Genomic DNA, 20,745 nt, shown 5'->3' on the forward strand with positions numbered 1-20,745 from the left:
TGCCTCTGACCAGCAGCATCTGCAGGTCTGCAGCTTGCAGGGGTGGCAAGGGTTGCCTAGCCTGGGCCTTTTTTGACACTGCAAAGGATGAGCCAACTCAAGTAATCTGCCAACTTTGAAAAGAAAACTGAGTCGAGGTAAAAACTGCAATAATTTGACTACTACATGTATGAATCTTCACATGCACAATCATCATACTTTAGTGTGGGAATCCCAGAGCGCAAAAATGCAAAAATCAACCATCATCAGCTGCCCAATCAATTGCCACTGCTGCTTCTTCCTACTCCTCTTTTACCTTGCCAACTATTGAGACGCAGGCCTTTGACTGTAGAACCTCGGGTTCTTTACCCGATCAAGACACGCTAACTGAGAGGCTTCCTTCAGCTGTAACGGAAGCACACATGCCTGTTGTTTTTGACCAATCTCAGAGAACGATCACACCAGAAGTTTCTCAAACCACACTAACATCTCTGCCTGCACCTCTTTCACGGTCTAGCGGTTTGTCCGGTTCACCGCACTTCGCCCTCTCACATCACTGCAGCGAGCCCACAGTTCCGCAGTTGTAGTCACGGAAAATATTGTTTCTTCCTAGGCATGACAAAGCTAAGAGGCTGAACTCCACCATCTCGAATTTATTGGCCACAGAAATGCTGCCTTTCTGCCTGGTGGATATCAACGGTTTCCAAAAGCTGATGGCCGTTGCAGTCCTCCAGTACCAATTACCCAGTTGCCATCATTTTTCGAAGAAAGCTGTGCCTGTGCTACACCAACATGTAGCAGACAACATCACCCCTTCTTTGACAAAATCTATGTCTGCCAGGGTGCATTTCACCACAGGCATTTGGACGAGAGAGCATGGCCAAGGGCGTTACATCTTGCTGACTGGGCACTCGGTGACTCTGGTGGCTGTGGGGACAGCCGCTGCTCCACAAGTGTTAGAATCCCCAGGGCTTGTAGGCCAAACCTCTACATTAAATACTTCCTCCACTGCTTCTGCCTCCTCTATCTACTCTCAGGCCTCCACCAGCACCCTCAACCTCTGCCTTCACAAGACATGCGTTCAAACAGTGCATAGCGATCCCCGCCACCTCCATACTGTGCAGCCAAGGTGCACCGAAATCAGGCAGTCTTAAAAGTGATATGCCTTGGAGATCGCAGTCATACAGCTTAAGAGTTGTGGACAGCTCTCCAGGCTGAGTTTGATCAATGGTTGTCTCCACTGAACCTGCATCCTACATCCAGGTAGTCTTAAAAGTGATATGCCTTGGAGATCGCTGTCATACAGCTGAAGAGTTGTGGACAGCTCTCCAGGCTGAGTTTGACCAATGGTTGTCTCCACTGAACCTGCATCCAGGGAAGGCCATGTCCGATAAAGGTGCGAACCTGGTGGCAGCCCTACGGCGAGGCAAGCTCACACACGTGCCTTGCATGGTTCATGTCCTCAACCTGGTGGTGCAGTGTTTTCTCAGCCACTATCCTGGCCTGGGTGACCTGCTCCAGAAAGCAAGTAAGCTGTGTGCTCATTTCCACCATTCGCACCCCTCTGCTCATCGACTTGCTTCGATACAAAGGTCTTTGTCCATGCCAGTTAACAGGCTGATATGCAATGTGCCGACACGGTGGAATTCCATTGTGCACATGTTGCAGCGACTGTGGTAGCATCAACGAGCTCTAACGCAGTATGTCATGTCGTATAGCCTGGGCCAACGCAGTACGTAGGATCACAGAGTGGGCACAGATTAAGGACCTCTGCACCCTTCTGTACAGTTTCAAAATGGCTTCTAAGATGGTTAGCGCTGACGATGTCATCATCCGCATCACTATTCTGGTCATTTATATGCTGGAGCAGACTTTTAATAGCCTGCAGGAGGAGATGGTGATCCCAGAAGAAGAGGAGGAAGCAGGGGAAGCTGCGGAAGGGATTGCATTTTCTCGAAGTTCAAGACTGTTGTCCCACAGGTTGCTGGCAAGGAAGGGTGAAATACTGAGATCGAGGTGGGCTGGTGATGAGGATAACAGACAAACTGTTATCGAAGGTGCAATATCCGAGGTCCAAATGGAGGAGGAAGAGGTGATGGGCGAGCAACTGTCAGATGAAGAAGATAATCCACCCCTCTCTGTTGTTCGGGGTTGGCGAGAGGGTATGGAGGAAACAAGCTTCATTGTTACACAGCCACCAACACAGCATGGTCTCGGACCTCATGGTAGAGCTCGACATATGAGTGCTTTCTTGCTGCACTATCTGCAACATGATCTCCATATAGTTATGATTAGGAATAATGCTGACTACTGGTTTGCCACTTTATTAGATCCACATGACTGGCGTATGGCAAATGGGGTGCCAATATTCAAAAAGGGGACAAAAACTGAACTTGCAAATTATCAGCCAGTAAGTTTAACCTCAACTGTGGGTAAAATCCTAGAGGGTTTTCTAAGAGATACTATACTGGAGTATCTGAAGAAGAATAACCTCGTGACCCAATATCAACATGGGTTTATGAGGGACTTTTCCTGTCAGACTAATCTGATAAGCTTTTATGAAGAGGGAAGGCAAGGAAATGCAGTGGACGTTGTGTACATGGACTTTTCAAAAGCTTTTGATACAGTGCCACACAAAAGGTTGATACATAAAATGGGAACAATGGGGATAGGGGAAAATATGTTTAAGTGGGTTAAGAGCTGGCTCAGGGATAGGAAACAAAGGATGGTTGTTAATGGAGCACACTCGGACTGGGTCACGGTTAGCAGTGGGGTACCACAGGGGTCAGTATTGGGTTCGCTTCTTTTTAACATATTTATTAATGACCTTGTAGGGGGCATAGAGAGTAGAATTTCAATATTTGCAGATTGCACTAAACTCTGCAGGGTAATCAATTCAGAGGAGGACAATTTTATATTACAGGAGTATACACTCACTGGCCACTTTATTAGGTACACCTGTCCAACTGTGTGTTAAGACTTAATTTCTAATCAGCCAATCACATGGCGGCAACTCAGTGCATTTAGGCATGTAGACATCGTCAAGACAATCTCCTGCAGTTCAAACCGAGCATCAGTATGGGGAAGAAAGGTGATTTGAGTGCCTTTGAACGTGGCATGATTGTTGGTGCCAGAAGGGCTGGTCTGAGTATTTCAGAAACTGCTGATCTACTGGGATTTTCACGCACAACCATCTCTAGGGTTTACAGAGAATGGTCCGAAAAAGAAAAAAAATCCAGTGAGCGGCAGTTCTGTGGCCGGAAATGCCTTGTTGATGCCAGAGGTCAGAGGAGAATGGGCATACTGGTTCGAGCTGATAGAAAGGCAACAGTGACTCAAATTGCCACCCGTTACAACCAAGGTAGGCAGAAGAGCATCTCTGAACGCACAGTGCGTCGAACTTTGAGGCAGATGGGCTACAGCAGCAGAAGACCACACTGGGTACCACTCCTCTCAGCTAAGAACAGGCATCTGATGGCTACTTTCAGCAGGATAATGCGCCATGTCATAAAGCTCGAATCATCTCAGATTGGTTTCTTGAACATGACAATGAGTTCACTGTACTCAAATGGCCTCCTCAGTCACCAGATCTCAATCCAATAGAGCATCTTTGGGATGTGGTGGAACGGGAGATTCGCATCAGGGATGTGCAGCCGACAAATCTGCGCCAACTGTGTGATGCCATCATGTCAATATGGTCCAAAATCTCTGAGGAATGCTTCCAGCACCTTGTTGAATCTCTGCCACGAAGAATTGAGGCAGTTCTGAAGGCAAAAGGGGGTCCAACCCGTTACTAGCATGGTGTACCTAATAAAGTGGCCAGTGAGTGTATATGTAAACTAGAAGCTTGAGCTGATAAATGGCAAATGAGTTTTAATGGGGATAAATGTAAGGTCATGCACTTGGGTAGAACAAACAAGATGTATAATTATGTGCTTAATTGTACACTGGGCAAAACTGTCACTGAAAAAGACCTGGATGTATGGGTGGATGACAAACTCACATTTAGTGGCCAGTGTCAGGCAGCTGCTGCAAAGGCAAATAAAATAATGGGATGCATTAAAAGAGGCATAGATGCTCATGAGGAGAACATAATTTTACCTCTATATAAGTCACTAGTGCGACCACACTTAGAATACTGCGTACAGTTCTGGTCTCCGGTGTATAAGAAAGACATAGCTGAACTGGAGCGGGTGCAGAGAAGAGCGACCAAGATTATTAGAGCACTGGGGTGTCTACAATACCAAGACAGGTTATTACACTTGGGGTTATTTAGTTTGGAAAATCGAAGACTTAGGGGTGATCTTATTTCAATGTATAAATATATGCGGGGACAGTACAGAGATCTTTCTAATGATCTTTTTACTCTCAGACCTGTGACGGGGACAAGGGGGCATCCTCTACGTCTAGAGGAAAGAAGGTTTACGCATACTCACAGACGTGGATTCTTTACTGTGAGCAGTGAGACTATGGAACTCTCTGCCATATGATGTTGTAATGAGTGATTCCCTACTAAAATTTAAGAAGGGACTGGATGCCTTTCTTGAAAACTATAAAATTACAGGTTATATACACTAGTTTCCTTGATATTGCGTTGATCCAGGGAGCTAGTCTGATTGCCGTATGTGGAGTCGGGAGGGAATTTTTTTCCCCAATGTGAAGCTTACTGTTTGCCACATGGGTTTTTTTTCTGCCTTCCTCTGGATCAACATGTTAGGGCAAGTTAGGATAGGATATGGGTTGAACTAGATGGACTTAAAGTCTTCCTTCAACCTTAATTACTATGTTACTATGTTACTATGTTACATTATAAAATAAAATTTTGCCAGATGATTTCCACTCTAGAAAGGGACCCGCGAATGCTGGAGTATTGAAACATGCTTGTACACAACCTTAAGACAGCTTTTCCACAAGACAGCAGTGAAGCCCACATCAATTCATCAACGCCAAAATATTAGCAGCAGCAATGGTGGAAGTGAAAGAATTTCTGTGAGTCCTTTGACACTTTTTTAGACCAACTCGTTCACCAACACATCAGAGTCCAAGTCTTACACATGGGGAACGAATGGAGACAATGGTGCAAAAGATTCTCGAACTAAATATCAATACCATCAGGGAAGGTTTGGATCCTTTCACATTTTGGTCTTCCAAAATGGCAGAGTGGCCTGAACTCGCCTCACATGCCTTGGAGGTTTTATCATGACCGGCAGCCAGCGTTCTCTCAGAACGTGTCTTCAGCACTGCTGGTTGTGTTTGGACAGAAAAGTGCATACGGCTGTCCCCTGAAAGTGTTGACCGGCTAACTTCCATTAAGATGAACAAGTCATGGATCTCCAAGGACTTTTGCACCCCAATCACAGACTGTACAGACTAGGTAATATTGCATTTTTTAGTGTGATGCACTACTGTCACGTACCTTCACTCTGTGATATCTTTAGTGTTGCTTCTGTGGTGGCTGCTGCTGCTGATGTTAACACAAATTTGTGGAAATGTGAATAGTCATGGTTGGTCTACATCTGCTGTGTAAGCTGTAGTGGAAGATGTGTCGGTCCCAATTATACTATTTCTATTCTCATGAAAGTTATTCCACTTCGGTGGTGTCAGGCCCTCATTTTTAAAAATTTTAAAACGCCAAGTTGGGTGTCCATCTGCTGGTTTGGGTGTTGTGAAATACCTGTTGGTCCCTATTGTACTATTTCTACTGCGGTGAAATTGATGCCACATTGGTGGTGTCTGCCAATAATTTTTGGAAATGTGAATACTCCTGTTTGGGTGTCCATCTGCTGGACTGGGTATAGTGAAAGACCTGTCAGTCCCTATTATACTATTTCTACTGTGGTGAAATTGATGCCACTTCTGTGGGGTAAGGCCCTCAATTCTTTAAATGTGAACACTCCTTGTTGAGTGTCCATTTGCTGGTTTGGGTGTAGTGAAAGACCTGTCAGTCCCTTATATACTATTTCTACAGTGGTGAAATTGATAACACTTTGGTGGTATCTGCAAATAATTTTTGTAAATGTGAACACTCATGATTGAGTGTCCATCTGCTGAACTGGGTGTAGAGAAAAATCTTTCAATTCTTTAAATGTCAACACTCCTTGTTGAGTGCCCATCTGCTGGTTTGGGTGTTGTAAAAGACCTGTCGGTCCCTATTCTACTATTTCTAGTGTGGTGAAATTGATGCCACTTCTGTGGGGTAAGGCCCTCATTTCTTTAAATGTGAACACTCCTTGTTGAGTGTAAATCTGCTGGCTTGGGTGATGTGAAAGACCTGTTGGTCCCTATTCTACTATTTCTACTTCAGTGAAATTGATGCCACTTTTGTGGTGTCTGCCAATAATTTTTGGAAATGTGAACACTCCTGGTTAGGTCTCCTTCATGCATGTTGCCAGTAGCAGTAGGCCTCCGAGAATGTGAGTCCTCCACTTCCTTGCACTCAACTACCCGTGTTACTATCCTTAAATGTTTCTGACAATGGTAGTCTAGAAGGCTTATATTTGTTCCACCTGTGTGTGGCTCTGCATGAAAGCAGGTAGAGATGTTGCGTATGGTATCAGGGCTCCCAGCAAAAGGTCCCTACACCGATCCCTCACCTACCTCAACTTACTGTGACGTTCATTGGAAAGCTGTCAATGCTGTCCCAGGCCCCGATACCTCATGCCTGGCTGATTGCTGCAGTTCCATGCTGCAATTTGTACTGTGGGGGAATTGAGGCCACTTTCCCGGTGTCTGTCCCTGATTTGATGTATTTTGGCAGCATTTTTCCTTTCTAAGGTGTTGTGCATGTGACGCGCCCCAGGGGCCGTGGGATACTAGGTAACGAGCCCGTTAACTTCAATGGGAGATGTCACAGTGGCGGTGACCCGGTCCGTGGCCCCAGGCGGTCATGTTAAAGGGGTAGAATTGAGTGGGGATAAAGTTTATGTAGTGATTCGTGATGCCAGTTGGAGTGTTCGACCGTAGTATAGCCGGCACTGCAGATGATCCCTGGGGGAGTAGATGGTGATGGCAGTGCAGATGTTAAAACCCTCTCCAACCAGGGCAGGACCCCCAGAGATTGTGATGCAAGTAGAAGGCATGGAGTAATAAGGCAGGAGACCAGGAAAGTCACTTTATCATTTACTGTAGTTCAGGTGCAGTTCAGAGGAGATATTACAACTCTCACCAGGTTACAGTCTGCTATGCAGAATGGGAGCTATCTTTCCTTGCTGTAACTCAGTGTAACCTCCTGCTATTCTAATACCTTCTGGGACCAAGGCTTTCTGGAGTTTAGAACTTCCCAGTTTTGCCTCTACTCTGATACATCCAAAGTTGTGATAGTCCAGTTATATCTTTTTTTTTTGTATATGTACCTACCTACTGTCAATGTAATGCCTTTATGCATCTGTATCTGTACTTGTTCCTGCCATGCTCCAAATTTCCCCATGGTGGGACGATCAAAGGATTATCTTATCTTATCTTACTCACTGTGTATTTTGCCTTCAGCAACTTGCAGTTTGAATTCTTTGTGATGCAGCTCAAGTTCCCACTTGCACTGCCCTTCACTGATTCCAGGTTATTGCAGTATTTCTGAGGGAAAACACTTTTCTGCTGGTTGTGTAATCCCACGCAGTCTCTCTGCTTACCACCCAGCTCTGAAAGCATGGATGATCTAGGGGCTGGTTCCCTGTTTCTTAGCTCTCACTCCTGGATCAGCCACATGTCATCATGGCATCCAAGACGTTCTTCCTCCTTCTTCACACTGAGAACAACAAGTCCGCCCTTCCCCTCCCAGATAGGGTATGTCTGCAAAGCTCGCAGCTTCAGACAAATGAGGGAATGAGGCAAATTGTGTGTGTGTGTCTAGCAGAGAAAGCATAACTCCCATTGCTCACAAAACACATACAGAACAGTGCATATTTAACCCTTTTGTGGTGATAAAGACGCAGGGCGCCACACATGCACTTTTTGTTTTGCCTCCCATTGAAAAAAATGGCATTCAGCTATGTTCGACGAAGATTCGTCTAATTAATCGGCTAATATTGCAAATTCGGTGAACGTTATCCCAATCAAATGCTGAAATATTCACTCATCTCTACTCAGAACATATTAAACATTAAAGTGAATCTGATGGCGGATTTAAGCGAATTTGCCCTGGATATTTTTTCACCTATACTACCATTTTCTCTGCCTGACTCAGATTGACAGATCTTTCCTTATCTGGCTATAGGGAAAAAATCTATCTATATATACACTCACTGGCCACTTTATTAGGTACACCTGTCCAACTGTGTGTTAAGACTTAATTTCTAATCAGCCAATCACATGGCGGCAACTCAGTGCATTTAGGCATGTAGACATGGTCAAGACAATCTCCTGCAGTTCAAACCGAGCATCAGTATGGGGAAGAAAGGTGATTTGAGTGCCTTTGAACGTGGCATGATTGTTGGTGCCAGAAGGGCTGGTCTGAGAATTTCAGAAACTGCTGATCTACTGGGATTTTCACGCACAACCATCTCTAGGGTTTACAGAGAATGGTCCGAAAAAGAAAAAAAATCCAGTGAGCGGCAGTTCTGTGGCCGGAAATGCCATGTTGATGCCAGAGGTCAGAGGAGAATGGGCAGACTGGTTCGAGCTGATAGAAAGGCAACAGTGACTCAAATTGCCACCCGTTACAACCAAGGTAGGCAGAAGAGCATCTCTGAACGCACAGTGCGTCGAACTTTGAGGCAGATGGGCTACAGCAGCAGAAGACCACACTGGGTACCACTCCTCTCAGCTAAGAACAGGAAACTGAGGCTACAATTTGCACAAGCTCATCGAAATTGGACAGTAGAAGATTGGAAAAACGTTGCCTGGTCTGATGAGTCTCGATTTCTGCTGCGACATTCGGATGGTAGGGTCAGAATTAGGCGTAAACAACATGAAAGCATGGATCCATCCTGCCTTGTATCAACGGTTCAGGCTGGTGGTGGTGGTGTCATGGTGTGGGGAATTTTTTCTGGGCACTCTTTGGGCCCCTTGGTACCAATTGAGCATCGTTGCAACGCCACAGCCTACCTGAGTATTGTTGCTGACCATGTCCATCCCTTTATGACCACAATGTACCCAACATCTGATGGCTACTTTCAGCAGGATAATGCGCCATGTCATAAAGCTCGAATCATCTCAGATTGGTTTCTTGAACATGACAATGAGTTTACTGTACTCAAATGGCCTCCTCAGTCACCAGATCTCAATCCAATAGAGCATCTTTGGGATGTGGTGGAATGGGAGATTCGCATCAGGGATGTGCAGCCGACAAATCTGCGCCAACTGTGTGATGCCATCATGTCAATATGGTCCAAAATCTCTGAGGAATGCTTCCAGCACCTTGTTGAATCTCTGCCACGAAGAATTGAGGCAGTTCTGAAGGCAAAAGGGGGTCCAACCCCTTACTAGCATGGTGTACCTAATAAAGTGGCCAGTGAGTGTATATTGGTAGTAGTAACAGAAAAATATAGAGACATGGATCCTTTGAGGTGTAAATATAAGCACTATAGGACTTCATAACATAGCTTAGTTATATAAGAATTTATATAATAACAACTGTGAACAAGCAATGCTTTCAGAAATAGATTTGAAGCTGGAAAGGGTAAAAGGCTAAAATTGTTCAAATCCATCATTATAGGGTTAAGGTCAATGGCTCAGGCAGGCAATACATCAAGTTAATAAAAATGTCCTTCACACTGAAAAATAAATATATAAATGCAATAAAGAACCTATGCCAGTAAAAACTACATATTGTGCATCTTCGAAAAAACATATCAAGAAAGAAAAAAGTCCATTTTATTTATCGATGGATTCTGTATTAATTCATACTGTGGTCCTAGCTCTGTTCTATTCAGTTTGTGAAGAGCAAAATGGCTCTGCCTTACTACAGTCTGGCTTGCAGATTCCTGGACAGAATGGCACCAAAGCATGGAGGGAATGTCCCAACATAGAGTTGTCAGTCAGAGGAAGATGGTAGTTTCTGCAGTGGAACCTTGTCTCTGGAAGAAGTTGCACCAAAAATAAGGATTGATTCATTGTTACTTTTCTACTTCAGGAGCAAATACCTGAGTGAAGTGCGGGTTCAGGACATGGACACAATTCTGTGGAAAAATCAGGGCAAGAGGAAAGGGTATGTTTTAACGTTTATTATTCTATAGGCACAGAGGAAAATGCGGTAATACAAGCTGAGCTTTCACTCATTCTTCCCGTACCAGCAATGTCTCTCCGCAGCTGCTCCAATTTTTATTGATTGGCTGCAAAGGGGATGTCATGTCAACAGCAATCAATAGGCCTAACAGCCTACCAATCATGCAGCCAATCAATAGGACTAGCAGCCTATCATGCAGCCAATTAATAGTCGTAGCAACCTACCTATCATGCAGCCAATCAATGGGCCTAGCAGCCTACCTATCATGCAGCCAGTCAGTAGGCCTAGTAGCCTATCATACAGCCAATCAATAGGCCTAGCAGCCTATCATGCAGCCAATCAATAGGCCTAGCAGCCTATTGTACAGCCAGTCAATACACCTAGTATCCCATCATACAGCCAATCAATACGCTTAGCAGTTCATGCCATCTATATTAACAGCGTTCCTGAGCCCATTGATCTCTGGGCCAAATAAGTAATAAAGGTAAAACAGGATAACCCCTTTAAATCTTATTGGGGAGGCTCGATACTATTTCTAGCTCCTCAGGCTGCATCATTTTGTGTAAAATTTCTATCATGGTTGTGCTCCCCTTGCGTAATTGGTAGAGCTGAGTGAAACGGGTCGGTCAAATTCAAAAGTCGGCGACTTTCGCTGAAGTCGGGTTTCATGAAACGAAACCTGACCATAGCGTGACGTCGGCCACGAGGTCAGCGACCCGAGCGCCAAAGTCGCATTTCAAATGATGCTTCCAGCACCCTTTTTCAGCCAATGATGGAGGATGCACACTGTGGGCAACGCGATGACATAGGCATCGGTCACCACCATCTTTGAGAAGGGCATGCAAGTGATTGGCTAGCTTTGTGTGGCGTCACAGGGGCTATAAAAGGGCGTGCACACCGACCGCCATCTTACTTCTGCCGATCTTAGCATTAGGGAGAGGTTGCTGCTGCTGATCCAGTATAAGGGAGAGCTTTAGGCAGGGAAGAAGAACCAAAAAACTGCTTCTGCTGTTAGCGATTTCCATTGTACAACACAACACAACAGTGACAGGGGAGGCTCTATTTTTTGTGCATCAGCTCTGTTGGTTATTAGGCTGTCTTATAAGGCTCCCTGATAGCTGCATTGCTGTTTGCACACTGCTGTGCAAACTGCTTTTTTAAAAGCAAAAATACTTTTCTTCCTCTTTTCTGCACGGTTACCAAACGTTCATTTTTCCACACTATTGTGTGTGCACTGTTCAGCAGTCCTGCTTATTAGGCTGCATGTGTCCATACTTGGACTGAGAGCATCATTGTCAGCATCCTCAAATCTCTAGTGAGATCCAAATTCTCACCAATACTACATACACCCTCCACCTTGTCGTACACCATCCAATTTCAGCCTGTTACATTGAGGTGTAATCTCTACTCGGCCTGAGACAATAGTTCAGCATCCTCAAATCTCTAGTGAGCTTCAAATTCTCACCAATACTATAGACATCTTCTACCTAGTTTAACAGTACCATATAGCTGGTGGTATTTTGGGTACATTTTCACAAAAATGAGAAAGTATGGTGGAAGAGGCCGTGGAAGTGGGCGGGGGTTGCCAGCTGGTGGTGTTGGTGGTGCATCTGTTGGTAGTGGCAAAAGCAGAATAGGCAGGAGGTGTTGAGCCTGTGTCATCGTCTGGCTCCACAAGGCCTCGAAGGCTCCCTTTTCTGGGAGTAGGTAAACCGCTTTTAAAGCCGGAGCTTCAGGAACAAGTTTTGGCTTACATTGCTGACACAGCCTCCAGCTCTCTCGCCTCCTCTTCTGAAGTTTCAAAAAAATAAAAGCACTGAGTCGTCAGTGGAAGCTCCTGGTCAGGAACAAAACCTTTCCTTGTGTCCTTCACCCCTACCAAAAGTGAAGGATGAGGCAGGCCACACTACAGATTACTCCATGGAGCTCTTTTCACACACCATGCCTGGGTTATCAAGTCAAATCGTGAATTCTCCAGTCCAAGATGAATCTGTCATGGAGTGCACTGATGCACAGCCACTGCTAGATTTTTCTGCTGGTACATTCACTCAGAGCACTACATTGTCCTCGCAGTGTACTGAGGGAGAATCAGACCCTGATGAAACTCAGGTGCCCCTTCCCGAATACTATACCACCTTACACGGTGACACAGAGGAAGGTGCACATGAAATTGAAGAGGAGCTGATGGATGACCCAGTTGTTGACCCAGATTGGCATCCATTGGGGGAAGAGGGTGCCGCTGCCAATAGCTCAGAAGAGGAGGATCCGCAGCAGGCAACGACATCGCAACAGCTGTTATCTGGCAGGACCATAGCAGGCCAAAAACAGGTTATAAAAACCAAAAGAGTTGCAGGACAGCTTGGCCAGACGGTCAAATTAGCACAGCGTGCAAAGCCTCAAAATGTCTTCCATAGTAGGAAGAGTGCAGTGTGGCACTTTTTTGAACAAAATCCTAATGATCAGGCAAAAGTTATCTGTATGAAGTGCGCAAAGACCTTTAGCCGAGGGAAAAATCTGAGAAATTTGAATACCAGTTGCATGCCTAGACATTTAACCACCATGCACTTGCAAGCATGGACGGAATACCAAACCTCACATATCACATGTGCACCTGCTCCGAATGAAGGTTGTCAGCAACGCTACATCGCTTCCCCACTGTAAGCCCACCGGTTAGCACACCACCAGCAGCAAATGTCGAGGTGTCGTCACAAGGGCAAATCAGTCATGGAATCACAATGTTATTGCTACGAAAGACTGAATCTAGGCCATCAGCAACACCACCAACACCATCACCAACCCTCTCTCAGTCTGCCATGTCCACCACTAGTTCCACCATATGCAGCTCTCAAGTCCAGCTCACCCTACCAGAGACTCTGAATATGACAAGAAAGTACTCATCCTCTCATCCGCGTACACTGGCTTTGAACGCCCACATTGCCAAACTAATCTCGTTAGAGATGATGCCCTACCGGTTGGTTGAAAGCAAAGCTTTCCGCGTGCTCATGGCCTACGCAGTACCACGCTATGACCTACCCAGTCGGCACTTCTTTTCACGAAAAGCCATCCCAGCCCTCCACGTGCATGTGAAAGACTGCATTGTCCATGCACTCAAGCAATCAGTGAGTGGAAAGGTGCACCTCACAACAGATGCATGGTCCAGTAGGCATGGCCAGGGCCTTTACGTGTCCATCACTGCACACTGGGTTAATGTGGTGGATGCAGGGTCCACAGGGGACAGCGGCGGTGGGACAGTGCTGCCTAGCCCACCGTATAGGAAACAGTAGGCGTTTCACCCTCCTCCTCCAGAAGCGAAAGCTCGTCCACAGAGCGCAGTCGCACGAGCACTCCATTCGCAGCTGCCAGTGTTGCACACAAGGTGTCCCACTATCGAACAGTTAGTGGTAAGCATCAACAGGCTGTGTTGAAGATGATGTGTTTGGGCGATAACAGACATATCGCGGAGGTACTGGCCGACTACTTGCAGCGACAAACTGAGTCATGGCTGGGCAGTCTACATCTTGAGGCAGGCAAGGTAGTTAGAGATAACGGCCGGAATTTTGTGGCAGCCATAGCCCTTTCAAAACTCAGACACATACATTGCCTCACTCACACCTTGAACCTGGTGGTGCAATGCTTCCTCAATAATTATCCGGAGTTAACAGCCCTGCTCCATAAGGTGCGAAGACTGTGCTCGCACATCCGCCGGTCGCCCGTACACTCCAGTCGTATACAGAAGCTGCAGCGGTTGTTCCACCTTCCCAAGCACCGCCTAATTATTGACGTTGCAACAAGGTGGAACTCCACTCTGCACATGGTTCAGAGGCTGTGCGAACAGAGGCAGGCTGTAATTCATTTGTGGGAGGATACACGGTCAGGCGGTTTGCGGGCAGACATGGAGTTGTCTGGTGTGCAGTGGTTGAAGCTGAAAGACCTCTGTAAAGTCCTTCAGTGTTTTGAGGAATGCACACGGCTGGTAAGCGCTGATGACGCCATCATAAACATGAGCATCCCACTTATGCGTCTGCTCATGCAAACTTTTACGCACATTAAGGAGCAGGCGTCTGCAGCCTAGAAGGAAGAGGAGGAGGGAAGCCTTGATGACAGTCAGCCATTGTCTGCTCAGGGAAGTCTCGTGGACGAGGTGGAGGAAGAAGAGGAAGAGGAGGAGGAGGATGTTGGGGATGATTATTTAGGGGAGGAGGATGCTTCTCAGGGGGCAAGAGAAAATGTTGGCGTGGCAAGGTCAGGTACAGGGTTTGTGCGTGACTGGAGGGATGTTGATTTGACAGAAAGTGCTCCTCCACCCAGCACTCGCAGTGCATCATTGACACCTGTAACATTGGCCCACATGTCTGATTATGCCTTGCAGATCCTAAAAAGGGGCCCCCGCATTGCCAAAATGATGAACGATGATGACTACTGGTTGGCCAGCATCCTGGATCCACACTATAAAGGCAAATTCCAAAACATCATGCCACAGGAGAACCTAGAGCTAATATTGGCTAACAAACAAGCAACTCTGGTAAACCATTTGTTTGAGGCATTCCCAGCACACAACGGCGGTGATGTTTCTCCCATGAGCCATAGGGGGCAACATGGAAGAGGTGTTCGTGGTGCACACAGCCGAAGTGGCGTTGGACACAGGGGTTTCATGACCATGTTGTGGACTGATTTTTCAAGTACCTCTCACACGACGGGTAATACTGCATCGATTGAAAGTGACAGGAGACAGCAGTTATCAACTATGGTAACAAACTACATCTCCTCCCATATCGATGTTCTCCCTCACCGGTCATTCCCCTTTGACTATTGGGCCAGTAAACTTGACACCTGGCCTGAATTGGCAAAATATGCCTTACAGGAGCTCACTTGCCCTGCTGCTAGTGTGTTATCTGAAAGAGTCTTCAGTGCTGCTGGATCAATCCTGACAGAAAAAAGGACCCGTCTGTCGACCCAAAATGTTGATGATCTAACCTTCATTAAAATGAACCATGCATGGGTTTCAAAGGATTTTGTCCCACCCTCCCCTGCTGACACGTAGGTTGCCAGAAAAATGGCTCGCTTTTGTCCTCTTCCGCGGAGTTCTCCAATTACTCCATTTGCAGCTGCTGATTGTCCAACATCAACATACTGTATATGAGACCCACCATACACTGGAGCATTCCAAAGGTGGACATCAGACACTGGAGCAGCATTTACAGGGCCCGTTATACACTGGAGCATTAGAAATGAGGCCCATTATATATGGAGCATTATTTGGGCCCATAAGACAGTGTAGCTTCATCCATGAGGACCAACATATACTGTAGCATTATGTGGAGCTCATCATATACTGTATGGAACATTATATGGGACCAATGATTCTGTATGGAGAAATATATGGGCCTCTTTACTCTGTATAGTGCACTATGCGGTGGTCATAATACTGTATGGAGTAATATACTGTCCGTTTTTGGAGCTAATGGAGAATTTAAAATGGATATCAGTCATGAGATGTAAGAAGTGAAGTATTTTTCATTGTACTATACCGCTATTTCTCTGCCGTATCAGAGGATCATGAATTGTGGCATGTGTTAAAGGAGCCCAGTGACACTCTTTGGCCCAGGGCCCACGAACATCTGGAGCCAGCCCTACCCCCCCCACTACTTTAGCCAAATAACCCCCAGTTTTCAATGCCTAACTATTATTATAAAGTAAATTAAGGTTGACAAGCTTAAGTAATAAGAATTGATGCTTTTGGCATTAAAATGGGCACTGTAGGTGTGTTTCCTGTCCTCCACTCACTGTCGACCTTGGTTCCCCATTGACTTGCATTGGGTTTCGTGTTTCAGTCGGCCTTCGACTTTTCACGATAATCGGCCGATTGCGTTCGACCCGACTTTTGAGAAAGTCGGGTTTCATGAAACCCGACTTGACCCGAAAAAAGGCAAAGTTGCTCATCCCTAGTAATAGGTCTCGCCCTGCATGTATAAGGAAAAATTTATCAGTTGTTGGCAGCAGGTGGGGAAAAGTCACCAGAAACTGGCCTTTTCAATTAGTCACCTAAAGGGACTCTGTCACCTAATTTTTCGTATATAAGATGCGGCCACCGCCATCAGGGGCTTACATACAGCATTACAGAATGCTGTAGATAAGCCTCCAATGTAACCTGAAAGAGAAGAGAAACGAGTTATATTATACTCACCCAGGGGTGGTCCAGTTCCGGTCCGGGTCCGATGGGTGTCGCGGTCCGGTCCAGCATCTCCCATCTTCTAGCAGTGGCGTCCTCTTCTTTGCTTCCCATCGCGGCTCCGACGCAGGTGCACTGCTCTGCCCTGTTAAGGGCAGAGTAAAGTACTGCAGTGCGCAGGCGCCGGACCTCTGACCTTTCCCAGTGCCTGCGTACTGCAGTACTCTGCTCTGCCCTGGACCGGACCCAGACTGCCCCTGGGTAAGTATAATATAACTAATTTTTCTTCTCTTTCAGGTTATATCGGGGGCTTATCTACAGCATTACAGAATGCTGTAGATAATCCCCTGATGGCGGTGGCCGCATCTTATAGTTGGAAAAATAGGTGACAGTTTCCATTTAATTCCCGGTCAACTTTTAAAGTATGTTTTTCTCTGAAACACTGCAGAGTCAAACATACATGTCTGAAATCATACAGTCATGGTTCCCTTTAAAATACCATATCATTCTCCAGAGGAGACAGTCATGATAAGTTGCAGCCCTTGTAAACAAGGATGAAAAATGAGATGAGTGATAGAACCACACCAATATACCATGTAAATAGGAACACATGCTCCATGAATGAAGATCTTTATTTGTGGTGCATGCAAAGACAATGAGTTTAGGGGACGAACTTTCCCCTTTGTTAGGTAACACTAATATTTCGTTCATGGAACAGTGTTCAAATTTAAATGGGAAATAGGCGCCGGTCTACCACACGCATCATTTTCTGGTGATAATTGCATTGTCCACCCAACACGAGATATAAGAACCCCACCAGCACCATATACATTGTACAATTTCTGCCTGAGGTGTTACCTTATGAAGTTTTGTTCATTCTTTTTTTCTTGTCTTACACATACACAGCTGCTCCCCACATCCATCTAACATTAGAAAATTGAAAATTGAAAAGGACCAGGAGAAGATAAATTAAAGAACAGCAACAAAAATAAAGGGATATAGAAATTTGGTAATTGCATAATGATTCAACAACTTTTTATTGATCAACCAATCCAACAAATTATTCCCATAGTGAAACAAATCAGTCCTCCTTAAAGAGAGTCTGTCATATTGAACATGTTGTCTGAGCTATAGGCAGCATGTTAAAGAACAGGAGGAGATATGAAGATTAATAATGTGTTTTGAAAAATATTCAGTATAGATTGTATTTTATTCATTGAAGTCCCTGCTCATTCTTGACTTAGGAGTCCAGTGAGCATTCCTTATCAGTGATGGCAGCCTTTGCATAAGTGCACATACAAAGATATCGGTCATTCAGGGGGTAGGACTTGTCACTGGCCTCCTATGTCCAGAATGAATATATTACAAGCTATATTGAAGTTTATTCACAAAATTGTTTATCACTTTATTAAGCACGGACTCGCAAGTATGAGGAACCTTGACGTGGGTTGCGAGCTTGCATATTTTGGCCAAAATATCGACCAATAACTCATGTATTTTATGCATCGTTTATCATCTCGTTATGGCACATTTTTTCATCTTTTTGAAGGAGTCAGCCAAGACCTTTACTGTTGGGTGGGTGACTTGGGGTATCCGTGATGTGGGGTGCACTTTTCTAATAGTATGGGCATCATCAATAGGCTGTAAGCGAGACACTGCATCATATGTATCTGTGTGACTGGCACCCTATGCAAGTTTCATCTGTGTGCAATTTTAATATTAAGTAACTACCCTCTCCATGAATTAGGAGGTATGTGAGTGGCTGCTACAGCAGTATTTTGCACCCACCTTTATCATGGGGATCTGCTGCATCCTTCTAGTGTATTGGTAATCTAACCTGGTGTTAGTACGTTTTTTTTTTGTTATTTTCCTTGAATTTATGTCCTTTGTGAACCACATTACTAAGCAAACTTTACTCTAGAATATGCTGCAACCTAATCAGACAACATATTCAATGTGGTTCCCTTTAATAAAAGGTATCTGTAGAAATAAAAATATTTAGCAGCTCTCCTCCAAGGCAGCAAACTTAGTAAGGGATGATCCTATAGGTTCTTAGATGGTTGTACTCATCTTCATAATTTGTGATTGACCAGAAACAACTCTGGTTTGGCAGATATACTATTCACTAATAATCATGATGGCCTACTAAAGACACAGAATGGCCCAGAAACAGGAAGTAAAACCTGAATATTGATACCTGTATATGGATATATCCATTACATAAGAGGATTGACTAAATGATGTAGAAACATTGGGCCAAATTCATTAAGAATGGCATTTCATATGTCAGTCTTAATGATGGGCATGTTGGAGTATGATTTGCCTAATTAATTAAGAGGTGTAGGCTGCTTAATGCAGGTTTTATGTTTTATGGCCAATGTCAACATGCATTTATACGCTGCATGTGTATCATCTCAAACCAAGCTCAATTTTTGTGTTTTTCCTTGTATTTTTTGCATTCTGTGCAAGCTGGGGTGTGGCCTCCCTCTCCTGAGCTGGAAATTGTATATAAGGCTTCCCCAGACTGGTGCCTACTGTTTGGGACCCAGTCCTTTTGTCTGCCCTTGTTCACACATTGAGGTCAACTTTGACACAAAGCAAGGTTTTTAATATTAGACAGTGTAGGACTATCCCGAACAGAGTTACCTTGTCGTGGTGGGATGGCTTTCATGCTACTTTTGATCAAAAACAGTATTACTAAAAACTCTGTATTATTTAGATGCACTTTTGCTTTTACTTATTTAGTTACAGCAGGGTTTTTGCTCACTTTGTCTTTTGCAGGTTTTATGTTTTATGGCCAATGTCAACATGCATTTATACACTGCATGTGTATCATCTCAAACCAAGCTCAATTTTTGTGTTTTTTCTTTGTATTTTTGCATTCTGTGCAAGCTGGGGTGTGGCCTCCCTCTCCTGAGCTGGAAATTGTATATAAGGCTTCCCCAGACTGGTGTCTACTGTTTGGGACCCAGTCCTTTTGTCTGCCCTTGTTCACACATTGAGGTCAACTTTGACACAAAGCAAGGTTTTTAATATTAGACAGTGTAGGACTATCCCAAACAGAGTTACCTTGTCGTGGTGGGATGGCTTTCATGCTACTTTTGATCAAAAACAGTATTACTAAAAACTCTTTATTATTTAGATGCACTTTTGCTTTTACTTATTTAGTTACAGCAGGGTTTTTGCTCACTTTGTCTTTTGCAGGTTTTATGCTTAATGAATTTTGCATATATGTTCACTGTCGTGCATTTTTGTGCCTCTCTCCAGAAATGTTACTCCAGTCTAAAGATAGAGTAACATTTCAGGCGTAAAGTAAACCCCAGCTTTACCTGGAGCAAGACAAAATTGGCATGGAAACTCCAAGACTTCAAGCTGCACAAAAACTTAGTGACCTTTAAAGATGTTTTACACCAGTATTCAGAATTGGGCCATTTGCCTGGAACTATGGTGGGCATTTATCAATGTATTCACGCTTATTTTTGGTGTATTTTTTTAATTTTGGTTTTAAACGTCTTTTTAAAATGCTCTTGCGTATCTTTTAACCTTATGGGCCATATTTTAAAGCCACTTGCATCTTGCACTTTTTTCACTCTGTTTGTGAAAATGGAGTAAAAAAAAAAAGGAAAAACTAGCTGGAGTTATGATCGCGACTTTTTAAAAAATTGGCAAAATGTTTGCTTAATCTAGCTGTAGTAGACTGAAGTGTAAAAATCTCTTGATATCTCTAGACGTATATAAAGGTGCAAAAATGTTAATAGCACATGCAAAAATTTGAAAAAAATTGTCACAAACAGCAACCTTAACTCCAGCAAAACTAGCATCTACAATATCGCTAATAAAATTTCCTTCAACTCATGTTGTTTATAATTTTCTAACTCTATGACTAACCTTAAAGTAATAATAATAATCTTTATTTTTATATAGTGCTAACATATTCCTCAGCGCTTTACAGTTTGGACGCATTATCATCGTGGGACGCCCTCACACGCAGGGCTGTGGGGTACTCGGTACCGGGCTCGATGAGCTTCAATGGGAGTTGTCACGGTAGCTGGGACCCGGCCCGTGGCCCCGGGCGCCCATTGTAAAAGGAGAATGTTCAGTGTGCTTATGATGAGTGATTCGTGACGCCACCTGTGGTGTTCGGCAATAGAGATGTAAGCCGACGCTGCAGACAGATACTCTGGGACAGATGGTGTGGTGCAGCAGTGATGTTATAGCCCTCCACAGGCAGGGCTGTAGTCCCAAGGCAGTGTAGGTGAAGTGACACATAGATGGTGTAGTGTCAGGCGCAAGGGATGTAGCAGTGCTGGGCAGGTTGGCGCAGGAATAAGTGGAGGACACCAGGGCATGTAGTTCCAAAGCTTTACTCACAGTCTGTTGCAGGTACAGGTGCCCACATCCGTGCCGTGTTCTCCGGGTCAGGAGCTCAGCCAACTTC

Source organism: Dendrobates tinctorius, unplaced genomic scaffold, assembly GCF_039654945.1.
Source record: "Dendrobates tinctorius isolate UK_male_01 unplaced genomic scaffold, ASM3965494v1 ptg000067l, whole genome shotgun sequence".
Taxonomy (NCBI): domain Eukaryota; kingdom Metazoa; phylum Chordata; class Amphibia; order Anura; family Dendrobatidae; genus Dendrobates; species Dendrobates tinctorius.